The sequence below is a fragment of the Ambystoma mexicanum genome, chromosome 8, assembly GCF_040938575.1.
Source record: "Ambystoma mexicanum isolate Mex_15411 chromosome 8, UKY_AmexF1_1, whole genome shotgun sequence".
Taxonomy (NCBI): domain Eukaryota; kingdom Metazoa; phylum Chordata; class Amphibia; order Caudata; family Ambystomatidae; genus Ambystoma; species Ambystoma mexicanum.
Window position 1 is genome coordinate 1,217,756,351 of NC_090929.1, and position 13,226 is coordinate 1,217,769,576.

Consider the following 13,226-nt stretch of genomic DNA (forward strand, 5'->3'; position numbering starts at 1 on the left):
TCCGAACGGGACCTCTCCCGTGACTCGTGCCGACCACTCTTGCGAGCAGTGTCTCTCGACCTCTCACGACCGACCCCACTCGGGGGCGCGGACGGCTTAGTACCCTGCGACTCAAGAATCGCCAGCATTTTCTTCCAAAAGGAAGCCCATTCCTCTGGCGTCGCACGGCTGGTGGGGTAAGCGACGTGCCGGGCAGAGTCCTCCGAAGAGGACCTGGAAGACAACCGGTGTCGGCGCTTCCGAGAATGCCTCGAAGAGGCTGAGTGGCGAGACCGACTCCTAGAAGGAGACCCACGAGACTTCCGACGATGACGCAGAGAGTCACCCCTCGAATCATCCGTCAAAAGCCCCGCAGACCTCGACTTCCGGGGCTTGGACACCCGACCTACCGACAACTTCTTCTTACGTTTGCGTAAGGCTTTGGACGTGAGCGACTGGCAGTCGATACGGATGTCGTGGGCCTCCCCGAGGCACCAGAGGCAGGCGTCGTGCCAGTCCGTCACCGACAACTTGGACCCACACTCCCCGCACTTCTTCAAGCCCGGACGCGGGGTCGAAGACGAAGTAGAAGACATCTTCACACGAAGGATTTTCACAAAACAAACAGGTTCGAAGAACCGAGAAGAACAGAACTCCAAAGAGTTGAGGCATTAAACGAGATTCACGAAGCAACACGTTCGCGGAAAAAACGGAACTGAGGCTATGGGTGTCGTGCGTCCTACTTATCACATCGGATGACGTCGGAGGAGGTCCTCGACGACGGCGCATCGACGTCATCGACGCAGACGCCGAAAAAAGTTTCCGAAGCAGCACAGCTGTGGTGATTACATGTCAGATATGGAATACGTCGGAGGACCCAATCCCCTCGAAATATGGTTACGATATCACTAATGTGATATGCAATTCATACAAGAACAGATCACCATGTGTATCGTTAATAACAGTGTGTGTAGGCCCCTATTTCCAGAATAATGTGAATGCAAGCAGAAGTCCAAGGCCAAAGGATAATGATGTGTTATATAGCATTTAGGTTTAAGCGCTTTATATAGAACAAATATACATACAATTTAATCCAACCTGTGTTGGTCACAATTATCAACCTCGGAAGGATGAAAGCCTGAGTTCAGGTGTTTAAGAACAGGCTAAATCAGTAACTCACCCTCTGAAATAAACCTTTAATGAGTCTAGCAATGATTGTATAGTATTCCAGAAAGACAAATTATTTGTTATTTGTATTCTTTCTTATTCAGGGTCACTGCTCAAAGTGTTACTTTTGTGGAACACCCTGTTTTTTGTTAACAGGCCTGAACAAGAAAGCCAGCTACTTCAGAAACAAAGCCACATGGTGCTGGCCACAGTCCATGAACTTGCATTAAAAATAAAATTTAAAAAAAAGTTTCTTCTTTTTTTTTTTAGGGGTAGCAAGGGAGACCCCAGGGGTCGCAGTTGTGACCCCTGGTGACCCCCAAATGACGTCCCTTGGGACACCCCTACGCCATCATATATTTCAATAACTACTGCACAGAATAACCCAAACCAAGCAAAGCGCTCTTTTGAACGCTTCGTGCCCACGTTGTTTCAGACGTGGCCCAAATCCGTCCAGCGGTTTGGGCTGCTGCCCTATTGTGTGTGTGCAAAATTAAGATTCAATTTTTTACCTAGGATGCACCATGTCAATGAGTACTGACAAGCTTGGTGCCAATTTTGCACCTCAACTTCTAGTACTTGAGCATGTCAAGAGCTGCACCTTGCGACAACTTCTGCCCTGGCACTGATAAAGTACACAGCCCTAGCACTAGGAGGCTTGATTTACAGACCATCTCAAGTGGGTAGGTTTAGGGAGCCTCACACATATTTGTCCTGAAGTCTGTTCTCTTCTATTGAAATTCGTAGCATTGCCTGCCACTTCTCTGCATGCTCTGCCTCCTAGTTGCTTGAGCAAGTCGCATCAAGTAATGGGAGACACAGGAACAGACGGATCTCTGAGAGGAATCAGAGTATGCACAGTGAAATGGAACACACTAAAGAAGCATCAGGAGCATAGGTGGGACAGGGAGTGAGAGCCAGCACAGGCATGCGTGAACCATGCTCATTGCAAATCATTATGGTGTGCACGGGCACCTAATCCTGCCAGAAATGAAGGAAGCACACTCAATCATATTGTCACTGCAGAGGTACAGATCCCTGGGCAGTACTTCGTCTTTTATTATCCTTGCCAGGAGGGGCCTGCATTATGTGAGGCATGGCATAGATGCCTCCCACAGACATGCATTTAGAGGCACATCATTCAGAAGGGATGCCAATTTAGATGGTACCCCCAACCCCTTCATTCAATGACGAAGCATAATGAGAGAGGAGGTGGGATGTCACTGTGTAGAGAGGCAGGCATAGGATCAGAGAGCAGCAAGCAACAAAATGCTCCTCTACTCAAAGGTAATGCGTTCGGGCAATTTAATCTGCCAAGCAATAGCCAATTTAAGTTCAAACACGGGTGATCTAATCATGACACTTCTATGCTGAAAAAAATATGCAGAGGTGAGACTGTGAGTGATGTTCTGCAAGACCTGGCTTACCGTTTGTCAGTTTGGGCGATTTGGTATCGTTTGCGACACCTATGAGACAAAACTATTGCATTAGAGTAGAGATAGGGAGGAATGGCATATGAGGAGGGACACACACAGTCTTTAGGTGTTTGGTTATGTGCCCACCCATTGACAGTCAATGATCATGCTAGCCCCTTCTTGTCCTCGGGCAGAAAGTCTAGAATAGGACCCAGCTTTTACCATAGTTGCCGTCAGATCGGGACAAATGGCTAGGGCGTTGGCTGCCTTGATGGTAGAGGCTGCTGTATAAATTATCCTCTTGCCCATTGCATCCAGCTAGTTCCCCTCCTGGTTGGGAGGTATCATGAATGCAGACGAATGATTCGTTGAGCGCTTCCTGGCAACGGCCGAGACCACTGAGCCAGGCAAGGGCTGAGACCTTAAGCACTTGGGCGCGGAATCTAGTACCCTGCACTTTTCCTGCAATCTGTCACGCTTGGGCGGGCCGTATTCTGGTTCATTGGCGCCAGGCCATCCTCCCAGATGTTGTGCAGCAAGGGAAGGGAACTGACATGATGGTCTTTCTTCTTCACTCGCACCACTGGTACAGGAAACTCTCAGTCTCCTCGGGAACCAACTGAAACAGCTCCGAGGCCCTTGACATCATCCAACTTTGTCTGGTGGGGAGGCCCTAAGGGGCTCGTCCACACGTGGTGTTCCTCCGCCAGCCAGGAGAAAGTAGTCTTCCTCGTCGGTTCCCGTAGCTGTGGTAGCCGTGTCTGTGTGCCAGCCCCAGGTCTCTGGGTGAGGTTGGGTTGCGACGAGGAACTGGTGGAGAGGTCAGATGACACGGAGGACCAGCTCAACCTTGGAGGCGCTTGAGGGTCCTGTGGAGGCGTAGGCCTCGGTGCCAGGGACATTCTCTGCAGGATTTCCATAACCACTGTGTGCAGAGTCATTAGAATATCCAGCGTCACATCCCTCGGTAGAGGGGTGAAAAGAGCCAGTGGCGTAGGGTCTGGGCTGACGAGTCTCTCTTGCGAGCAGGGCACCTAGGACGACCACCCCCAGATCCTCCACCCTTCGCGATCGGTGTAGTAATCTTCCGGCAGATTATAGTCTCCCTAGTCAGAACCTGAGTAAATCTGCTCTGGTCTATCTGGAGCAGCCTCTGGGTCCACATACTGAAGAAGTACCACCCAGGGTGGGCGGGGTCTTCTCCCTCTCAGGAGGCTGCTGGGTCAATGTGGTCGTCAGGTCTTTTCCCAGAGTGGCGGATGCCTTAGTCGCTGGTAGCTTTATAGATAATTCTCTTCCCCATAGCCTTCAGCTTCTTCCTCTCCTGGTCCAGGTGTACCATGGACGACGTGTTCACAGAGCGTTTCCTGGCCACGGCTGAGACCACACAGTCAGGTCGAAGGTTGGGACCTCAGGCATTTGGGGGCCGAGGCCGGGACTCTGCATTTCTTCTCGAGCCTGTCCCGCTTGGGTAGGGCAGTGCTCGGATTCTTCAACAGCGCTAGGCCTTCATCCCAGATTATCACCAAACAAGGGGACGGACATGATGGTCTTCTGCCTGAACCCCCAATGTTTATAAAGGAACCCTTTCTTTCTCGTCTCCTCAGGCACCAGTTGAAAAAGTTCAGATGCCCTGGACATCATTGAGTCGAAGGAGTCACCCTCATCGGGCACATGTGATGGGTCATCCGCGCCTGCTGGCACAAAGTCATTGGCCTCATCGTATCCGTGCCCGTGTCTGTGCATGTGGCAGGATCCCCTGTTGGGATCAATGCTCGAGGTGGAGGTTGGCGGTAGCTGTGGTGTCAGTTGGCACCTTGGGCCAGCAGAGTCCTTTGACTTGCGTTTGCGCCTAGAAGGCCTTCTGGAAAGCGGTTTTGGAGGACTTCCAGACAGAGCAGGGCCCAGTGTGAGCGGCAGTCTCTGCTGAATTTCTGATACTAGCCTGTGCAGCATGGTTATGTCCAATGAAACGTCCCTGGGCTGAGGTGTAGGAGGAATGAGAGGGAGGATCAGGGCTGGTACATCATCTGGAGAAGTAGATGATAGGGTTCACCCCACAATGACCCACCTTCCAACAAGGGTCCCCGGCCCCCTTAGTTGTCAGAATAGTAGCCCTCGGGCAGGTTGTCACCCGCATTGGAGCCAGTATAGATGTACACCAGCACACTTGGTTCAGCCCCTTGTTCTGTAGCCTTCCGAGGTGTCATAGGAGCCCTACTCCTGGCCTTCTCGTGGGACTTCTGGGGTGTTGGGGGGGAGCGGCTGCTGTCCCCCTTCCAGGGGTCTTTGCTGAAGCCACAGCAGTTATCTCACACCGTGCTCGTAGGGACACCCGCGAAGGAGCGGTCGCTGTCGTCTGGCCCCCCTTTGAAAAAATTATAACTTACTTACTGTAGTGACCCAAGTACTCCTAGTCCATAGTCCCCTTTCCTCCATACTGTATGGGAGTCCCTCGCTAGCGACGGGCGAAAGAACCATTTTCACCAGAAAAATCATCTTCTGTTTAAATTTAGATGCCCGCGGGGGAGCGGCCTGGGAGAATGCACTCCCCTGATTGCGCCCACCAGTGCACCTCAGTCCCCCTTTGACGCGTCGACAATATTAACATTGCCTAATGACCAGTTTTATTAGGGGGGGAGGATGGAGGGACATATGGACAAAAGGCGACTATGACTAGGAGTAGGTTAGTCACTACGGTGAGTAAACGTGTAACTACTCCTACGTCCCGGCCCCTTTCCTCCATACTGTATGGGTGATTACAACTGAATGTAGCACCAGGGTGGACAGTTGCCCCTCTAAGAAAATAAGTTCTTTAACACTGCCTGACCAAATGCTGTGTCCGACCTGGCACTGGCATCCAAGCAGTAGTGCTTGCTGAAGGCTGAGCGAGTAGCCCAAATAGCCGCCTTGCTGATAACCTGCCATGGAACGTGTCTTTGGAACGCTATCGCCGTGGGCTTTGCTCTGATGGCCTGGGCATGCATGTTTGCTGGCGAAGGTTTGTGCTGCCCTTCATATGCCTCATGATGGCCATCACCATCCACCCCGCTATAGAAGCCTTGGAAGCCTGACAGCCAGGTTTTGACCACCCCCCTCGAAGGTGACAAAGAGGGAGTCTGATTTATGGCAGCTCTTGGTTCTGTCCAGGTAGAGTTTTAGCACAGTGTAATATCCTCTGAGCATCATCCTTTGGGTCCGCAAAGAAAGTCGGTAACACCATCTCCTCATTTGGGTGAAAAGAGGAGATAATCTTGGGTAGAAATGTGGGGTGTGTTCCGAGCACCACCTTGCCCTTATGAAATGTAGTATATGGCTCTGAGGCCACCAGCACCTGGATCTCATTGATACGGCAGGCCGAGGTAAGGCCCACTAGGAGAGTTCTTGTAAGCTCCAAGAGCAGCCAGATATGTGCGGCATGTGTCTACCTGCACCCCTGAGTGTGCGAGGTGCGCAAAGAAGGATAGAACTTCATCCAATGTGCAAGTCAGTGGATCAATTTCCTTTGATTCTGCCCAGTGACAGAACCTGGTCCACTTGCTTTTGAACTGGCTTCTAGTAGCGTCGCTCCTAGCCCCCTGTATAATGACCACGTTACCCTGTGACAGGTGCAGATGCTTCAGGGGGACCTGTTCAGGAACCACGCTGAGAGGGCTAACTTATGCAAGGAGGGGTAGTTGACCATGCCCACCTGACAGAGTAGGTGTGCTGGTCCCAGCTGACAGTGTACTGGTGCTTGGTCCGACAGGCTGAGCAGTTGCGAGAACCATGGTCTTGCTGAATGTGAGCACTGCGCCGCCCGTAATTGCGCTGACGAAAATGTTGACGCCAATAACGGCGCGGCGCAGTGATCAGATAGTCAGTTTGCCTGTGTCCCCCGGCCTGCATTCCCTTTCCCAAATACCCTACCGCCCCACTCCACCACTTACCTTTAAGGCAGCCCACTTCTGTGTGCGGCGCCTTCACCCCTCTATCCCTGCAGCGTCAGTTCCTCCCACTAACGTGGGTCTGAGCTGACACCGCAGGGTGCTTTTCTTTTTTACTTTCTTGTCCACCGCTTACCACAATGGTAAGCGGGGGACACCCCGCAACCACCGAGTCACATCACTGCGCCCAAGGAGAGCAGGGATACCCCCGCTCTGCCTGAGCTCAGTAATTGGAGTCAGTATATGGTGTGCCCCCAAAGTCGCAGTGATTGTGGGGGCGCAGTAGCAGAGTCGACTTTTTGGTACGATTCCGTCTTGCTGGCCACCATGGAGCTATCAGGATGATCCGAAGGTTCCGCGACTCCCCAATCCTGCAGAGGACCCTGTGGACCAGGGAAGTGGGGGGGGGAGGGGGCATACACATTCCAAGGGATCTGCAGCGAACCCCTGCCTTTCCCCAGCCATGAGGCGAACTGGGGACACCGCCTGTTGGTACTGGTAGCGCAGAGGTTCACCTGTGGGTGACACCACCTGTTGAAGATCCCCTGAAGGACCTGCTCATTCCACTGCCATTGGTAGTCGTCGGCGGCCAGCCTGCTGAGCCTGTCTGCCTCTAAGTTGGACTCCCCCGGGAGGTACTCTGCGGACAGGTGCATGTTGTTCCCCAGAGCCCACTCCCAAATGTCGATTGCCAGTCTGCAGAGGGGAGGGGACCGGGTGCCACCCTGCTCGTTGATGTAATACATGCTGGTGGAGCCGTCTGAATGAGAATCGCCTTGCCGGTGATCATGGGTAGGAAGGCTTTGAGAGCCAGCCAGATAGCCATCATCTCAAGCCAGCTGATGTGCGCCAGCTGCTCCTGACGGGACTGTACTCCATGGACACAGTGGCTGTCCAGGGTAGCTCCCCATCCCTCTAAGGATGAGTCTGTGGTAATGGTGACCTGAGGCGCTGGTTGCCGGAAGGGCCTGCCTATCCGCAGGTTGTCTGTATTCCACGAGACTAGATCCTCGTGGAGATGTTGTGGTATGCTGACCTGCTTCGCCTGAAAACCCTTTTCCTGGTCATAGGAGGCTGAGAGGTGTAACTGTAGCCGCCTCATTTTGAGCCTCATATGTGGCACTGCAATGAGACATGCGGCCATGCCTCCCAGCAGGTGTTGGTACCAACACGCTAAGGTCACTTCTCTGCTGAGAAAATGCTCATTGGCCCTCTTGATAGCTGCGATCTTATCTGGAACACAAGCTCTGTGAGGATCTTCCCCTCAGTGGATAAAACCCAGGAAGGTCAGACTTTGCGTGGGCACCAGCTCTTTTTGAGATTGATAGAAAATTCCAGGTTGTCTAGTGTTTCCATGAGGGCGGAAGCCGTATGCTGGTCTGCCTCCAGGGACCTCGCCCTGACTAGCCAGTCATCTAGATCTGGATAAATGTGACGGCCCTCTGCCCAGAGCATGGCTGCCACTGCGTTCATTAGCCTTGTAAAGGCCCTGGGAGCTGAATTAAGTCCAAAGGGTAGAACCCTGAATTGAAAGTGAAAACCCATGATCCTGAAACTCAGGAACGACCGATTGCATTCCCAGACTGGCACGTGTAGGTAGACATCATTCAGTACTAGGGAGCACGTCCAGTCTCCTGCACACAATGTCTCCGCTATGAGGGCTGGGATAACCATCTTGAACCTTTGGAGGGGGAGGGAAAGGTTAAAGGTGGAAAGGTCTAACAACTCTCTTTTTGTGTATGGCGAAAGTTTGTGAATAGAAGCCCCTGTCCTGCTGTGAGGCTGGGACTTCCTCCACTGCCTGGCTTGCTGTACCAAACTGTGGGAGCGGAGGGGAGGAAGAAGGAATGGTGAGCCAGAAGCCCATGGATACTACTGTGAGGATCCAGGGTTCTGTGAACCTTGTCCACCAGCAGTGTATGTGAAGGGCAAGCTTGCTCCCCCACCAGAGAATTGAGGATCCGGATGGGCCTGTCACAATTTCTTCCCCTCCGAGGCTGGGGCAGAGGAGGGGGGACTAGAAAAAACCCTTGTTACCTGCCTCGTGTTGCTTGCGCCTGTGCTGGCTAGAGGGATCTATCCAGTTTTCGGGACATCTCTCTGGAAGCCTCTGAAGGACCGACCCTTGTCCGAGTGCTGGTGCATTCGCTGCATGTAATAGGAGTGGACTTTTATCAAGTTCCTCGTCAGTTGTCGAATTGACAGGTCACCCCCCTTCAAAAGGCAGGTCTAGTATGTGTTTCTGCACATCTGGATTGAATTTTGTCACCCAGAGCCAAGCCATCCTTCTCATGTCTGTGGCAATACAAATGGTTTGCCCTGAAGTGTCAATGTGGGCAACCATGGGCTCCATTATGTCTTGTACCACTTGAATCAATCCTGGCTGTGGATGGGGAGCTCAGGGGGGAAATCAGCAATCTCCCACCACAGCTTCTGGTTGACAGCCGCCAACATGGCGTTGGCCTGGCGCACATGGATAGTGGCGTTGGTATACATTTTCTTCCCAAACGCCTCCAAAAGCTTTTCCTCCTTGCCCAGGAATGCCAAGGTCGAAGTTGCTGAGGATGATTGTGGCATGGAGTATAATGATGCGCTATCACAGAGGAATGTGGTTGGGGGTGCGTAGACAATAGGAGGGGGTCCTCTTCCGTTTGCCTGTACTTTGCGTTGAAAGGCCTGTTGGTAGGTTGGGTAGAGTGTGGCTTGAGCCAACCTTTTTTGGCAAGAGCTACAACATCTTTTTGAAGTCGTATTCCCGTTCTAGATGTGGGGCTGTTAGGGAGCATTCTCTGTTTAGGCTGAATTTCCTAACCTAGTGAGTCCCCCAGCAGCTTTGCTGGATTTTTGGGGTTTATTTTTTTCTCCTGCCAAGAGTGAGACTCTTTTACCCTCACTCTTGGGCATGATTTGAGTGTGTTTCTTTGAATCTAGATGTGTTTAATGGGCTATGGGGTCTTTTACTCCATAAGGCTTCATGTGTTTTTGTGATGTGTTACACAGCACCCTCAGTGCAGTGACACAGGGGTGTCATAGTGACCCCCCCAGTATAGACTCCATACCCTAGGACTGACTACTGTCTCCCAGGGCATGTAAAGTCACCATTGACTTTACTAGTCTTAAATTCTGAACAGAACCAGTACAAACCATCATATTGTGGACGTACTGGCTGGGGCAATTCAATTGCCCCGGGGTCTGTTAGTCGAGGGGGCACGTCTCCGTCCCCCCTGATCGAGTTTTGGCTGGTGGCAGTGGATACTACTTTTTATATTCAACCGCGAATATTTTCTATGGGATTTCCCATTGTTTTAGGCTACTATCGTTATTTAATTATTTACGGTAGCCTCGAACATACCGCCGGTTTATTTAATTAATATTAATTCTCCGGTTGGTATTTTTTGCCAAAACTTGATTCTAAAATGGCGTTTGTGTTCTCTTCTGTGACTCCAACCCAAGTCGAGCCCTTTGTTCCACTTTTTGGCGGGCTTCTCCACAGAAGCCCTCCAAAGTGGTGCCACTCTGTCTGGGGTACTTAGGAGGGGTGGAGGGGAATTTAGGCACCCTGGACTGAGTTGCCTAGGCAACTCAAGTCGCACTCCATCCTGATTGGCCCAAGTGGTGAGCCGGCCGGCTCACCACTTAGCATGTTTGAGTGACAGCTAGGCTGAGTGAATGGGGGTTTGCTGCATAAAAGCAGGGCTTTAGGGACTGGAACTTCAGAAGTCGCCACAGGACCTAAGAATCCGACGAGGGAGAAGCTGAGCCGACCTGCCACGACACCACCACCGGTGGAGCCCTGCTGGACTGCCTCACCACTTTTCCCAACGACAGAGGAGATCTCCCACCGGAGAGTCTTCTTCCTTTGATTGGTGGGGATAACCAGTTTCACCGTCTTTTCGCTTTCCCCAACGTACCTCGTGGCCGCCTTGCCCGTGCCAAGCACCCCGGCAACCGGGATACCACGTTTTACCACGACCGCGAAACAAAGGTACCACCTTTAACCGGAAAACTCTGCGGCTGGTTTCTTCCCTGGTAGTGCAACGACCTTCATCTTTCCTCCAAGTCGAGATCTTCTCTTCCCCTGGACGACGACGCAACTTGCACCCACTACCAGGAACAACTGCCGCCGCTGGAGGATCCTTCCCACTTAAGGTACCGTGTCCCGCCTGGCTTCCCTTGCTACCGACTGTACGGGGTAGATTTAGCCCCCGGCTTTCGAACCTGGGTTAGTCTGGGACACCCTGGCTAAACTTTCTTAAAGCCTCTCTAAACTCTTTTTGAACCCTCTGCAAGACTTTCTAAGCCTAGTGTAACTGTGTGATCTTGGGCGCATTTGTGCTCTGCTCTCTCTAAGAGTGTGCCCAGCCTTTGGACTTTGGCTCACCAGTGACTTTTTGCTCTCTGCCTTGCTAACAGTGTTCCTGAATCTTAGAGTGGTGTACCTTTTCATATTCTGTCTTTTTCCCTCCCTTTCTCACAAACTTATTAGAGTGCAATCTAGTTAAGCGCTCACCTCTGTATGAAAATAAGTGGTGTTTTACTGTGATTTATCTGATAGGGAAAAAGGGGTGTATATATTACAATAGTAACTGTGTTTAGAATATTTTACAATAAGAGTGCTGGAGTGTTTCAACTGTGTGTTTTTAAATAAATAATTATATACTTTGATACCAAAGCTCTGGTCAGTGTTTGCTTGCATTATTGTATCTGAGTGCCTATTGTGTATACTTTGCATACTGCCTAACTCTTCTTGAGGGAAGTCTGACTGCTCAGCCACAGCTACCAGGTAAATTTGGTGGTACAGACTGCTACCAAGTGGGTTTACTGCCAACACCTGTAGTCTTAAATCTTTTGCAGTGGTCCCTAAGGGAACTGCACAGGTTTCTGCCTAACAGGGGCGTAGCATGAGCACTTCTGCCAGTACCCCCGCCTCCTGTTCCACCTGTGGCTGCGGGATTCCTAGGTACTCAGTCAGGCCGGACAGCCGCTCGTGAAATGCTTTGGCTGACAATGGGGTGTCCAGGTCCTCCTCGTCTGTGTACATTGTGTCCCACAGGTCCAGGGGATCCGGAAGGGCGCAGGCAGCTGTGGCGTGCTGATTATCAGTGCTGGAGGCTGGTGAGGTGGCAGAGCATGGGGGCTGGGGGCTGAGCTGGACCCAGGGGCGGTGTGGCCGTGGGTGCTTGCGGCTGTACAGGTGGGAGCATGTCCCTTATCACGTCCCTGAGGGGTGATCTCATGAGTGCAAGGAACTTCTCGAAAAACCTGTCTTCACAGGCCGCAGGAGAGCCTGATGGTATAGGCACAGGGGTCGTGCCCTGTGGCTGCTGTGTCCTTGGCGTGCCCTGTCTCACTACATAGGGCGAAGTATACCTGCCCTGCGGTGTGGATGGATAGGATGTGGAACAAGTGACAGGGGTTGACCAATTCCATCTGGAAGATCTTTCCCCTGCCTGGTCTCCAAAGGGAAAAGGCCTCGGGTGAGCCGCCATTTTTTTCTGCCCCAGCAGGCATCTTGTTTTGCTCAGTCTCATGTGCCTGTGTCGTGTAACTTGCTGAGCTGGGACCCGCTTCCGCGAGTACACCGAGCGGTGGTGGTGGTTGATGCCTACCCTGCACCTCAGATCGAGGCCTGGTAGGCGGAGTGCCCTCGGCTGTGGTGCCGGTAGTGCTGCGTACAGGCACCCCCTCAGGCATGGGCCCGGGGTTAAGGCGTCGCCCCTCAGGTTGGGACCCAGTAATAGAGCCTTGCAGCTCCTCAGCGGTAGCAACGGCAGGATCTTGCAACCCCTCGGCCTGATGGCCGGTAGGTGGAGCAGCCTCAGTGTTGTTGCTGTTCTTAGGACCCGATACGTCCCTCCCGCTTGGGCACTTCTTTGGGAAGGAGTCACCCTTGCGGGGTACGGAGGAGAATAGGGCACCTACCTTGGGGCTGGTCTCCTGCTTCACAAACGCGTTGCGGTCCTCTGGAGGCTATTTTCCGAAGAGCTCCCCCCATTTGGCTAGTCGTTTCTTGAGCGCGCGAGTGGAGTCAAGGCGTCACACGCAGTACAGCCGTCCCAGCTGTTTGGGCCAAGGCATCAGAGGCAGAGGGCGTGGGGGTAGGACGTTGGGAAGGGACCCTCGCAGGCTGGACACCTGCTGAAGCCCACCGTCACCGGCATGCACCGGGAATGCAGCGTGGCACCGGAGGACAAAGCAGTACCTAATAATGTGAAAGAAAAAAGAAGACCTGAATATTTCTCCGGGGAAGAGCTGGTGGAATTACTAGGCCAGAGGCCTAACCCAGGATCGCTGGTGAAAGCGGTCTGTTGCTGTCGATCCGGAAAAGAGGATTGGGGTTTGGCACCGGTGGGTGGAGTCAGGGGAGCGTATGCTCCAAGGGCCCTGCCCACGCACGCATCTACATTTAAAGGGGAAGATGATTTTTCGAAAAGGTTCAGTCTCCCGTCCCTAGCGATGGACGCCCAGAGCCCCATATTAAGGTCCCAGAGCGGATGTGGCCTTTTTACAGGCAGATATAATCTGGTTAGACCCATCAGGTGTCTCTTAACCACCAGATTGGAGTCAGCATGTAGCTGCCACCAGCCAATAACCTGCTCTGTGGGCAACACATATGCGCCCAAAAACACGCATAAGGGGTACAAGGGTCTACCCCCACCCATGGGTACCCTAAGGGTATCCCATGGGTGGTGTTCATCAAAACGAACACATGAAGAGCTGCACTGCCAGAGGTCCAGGC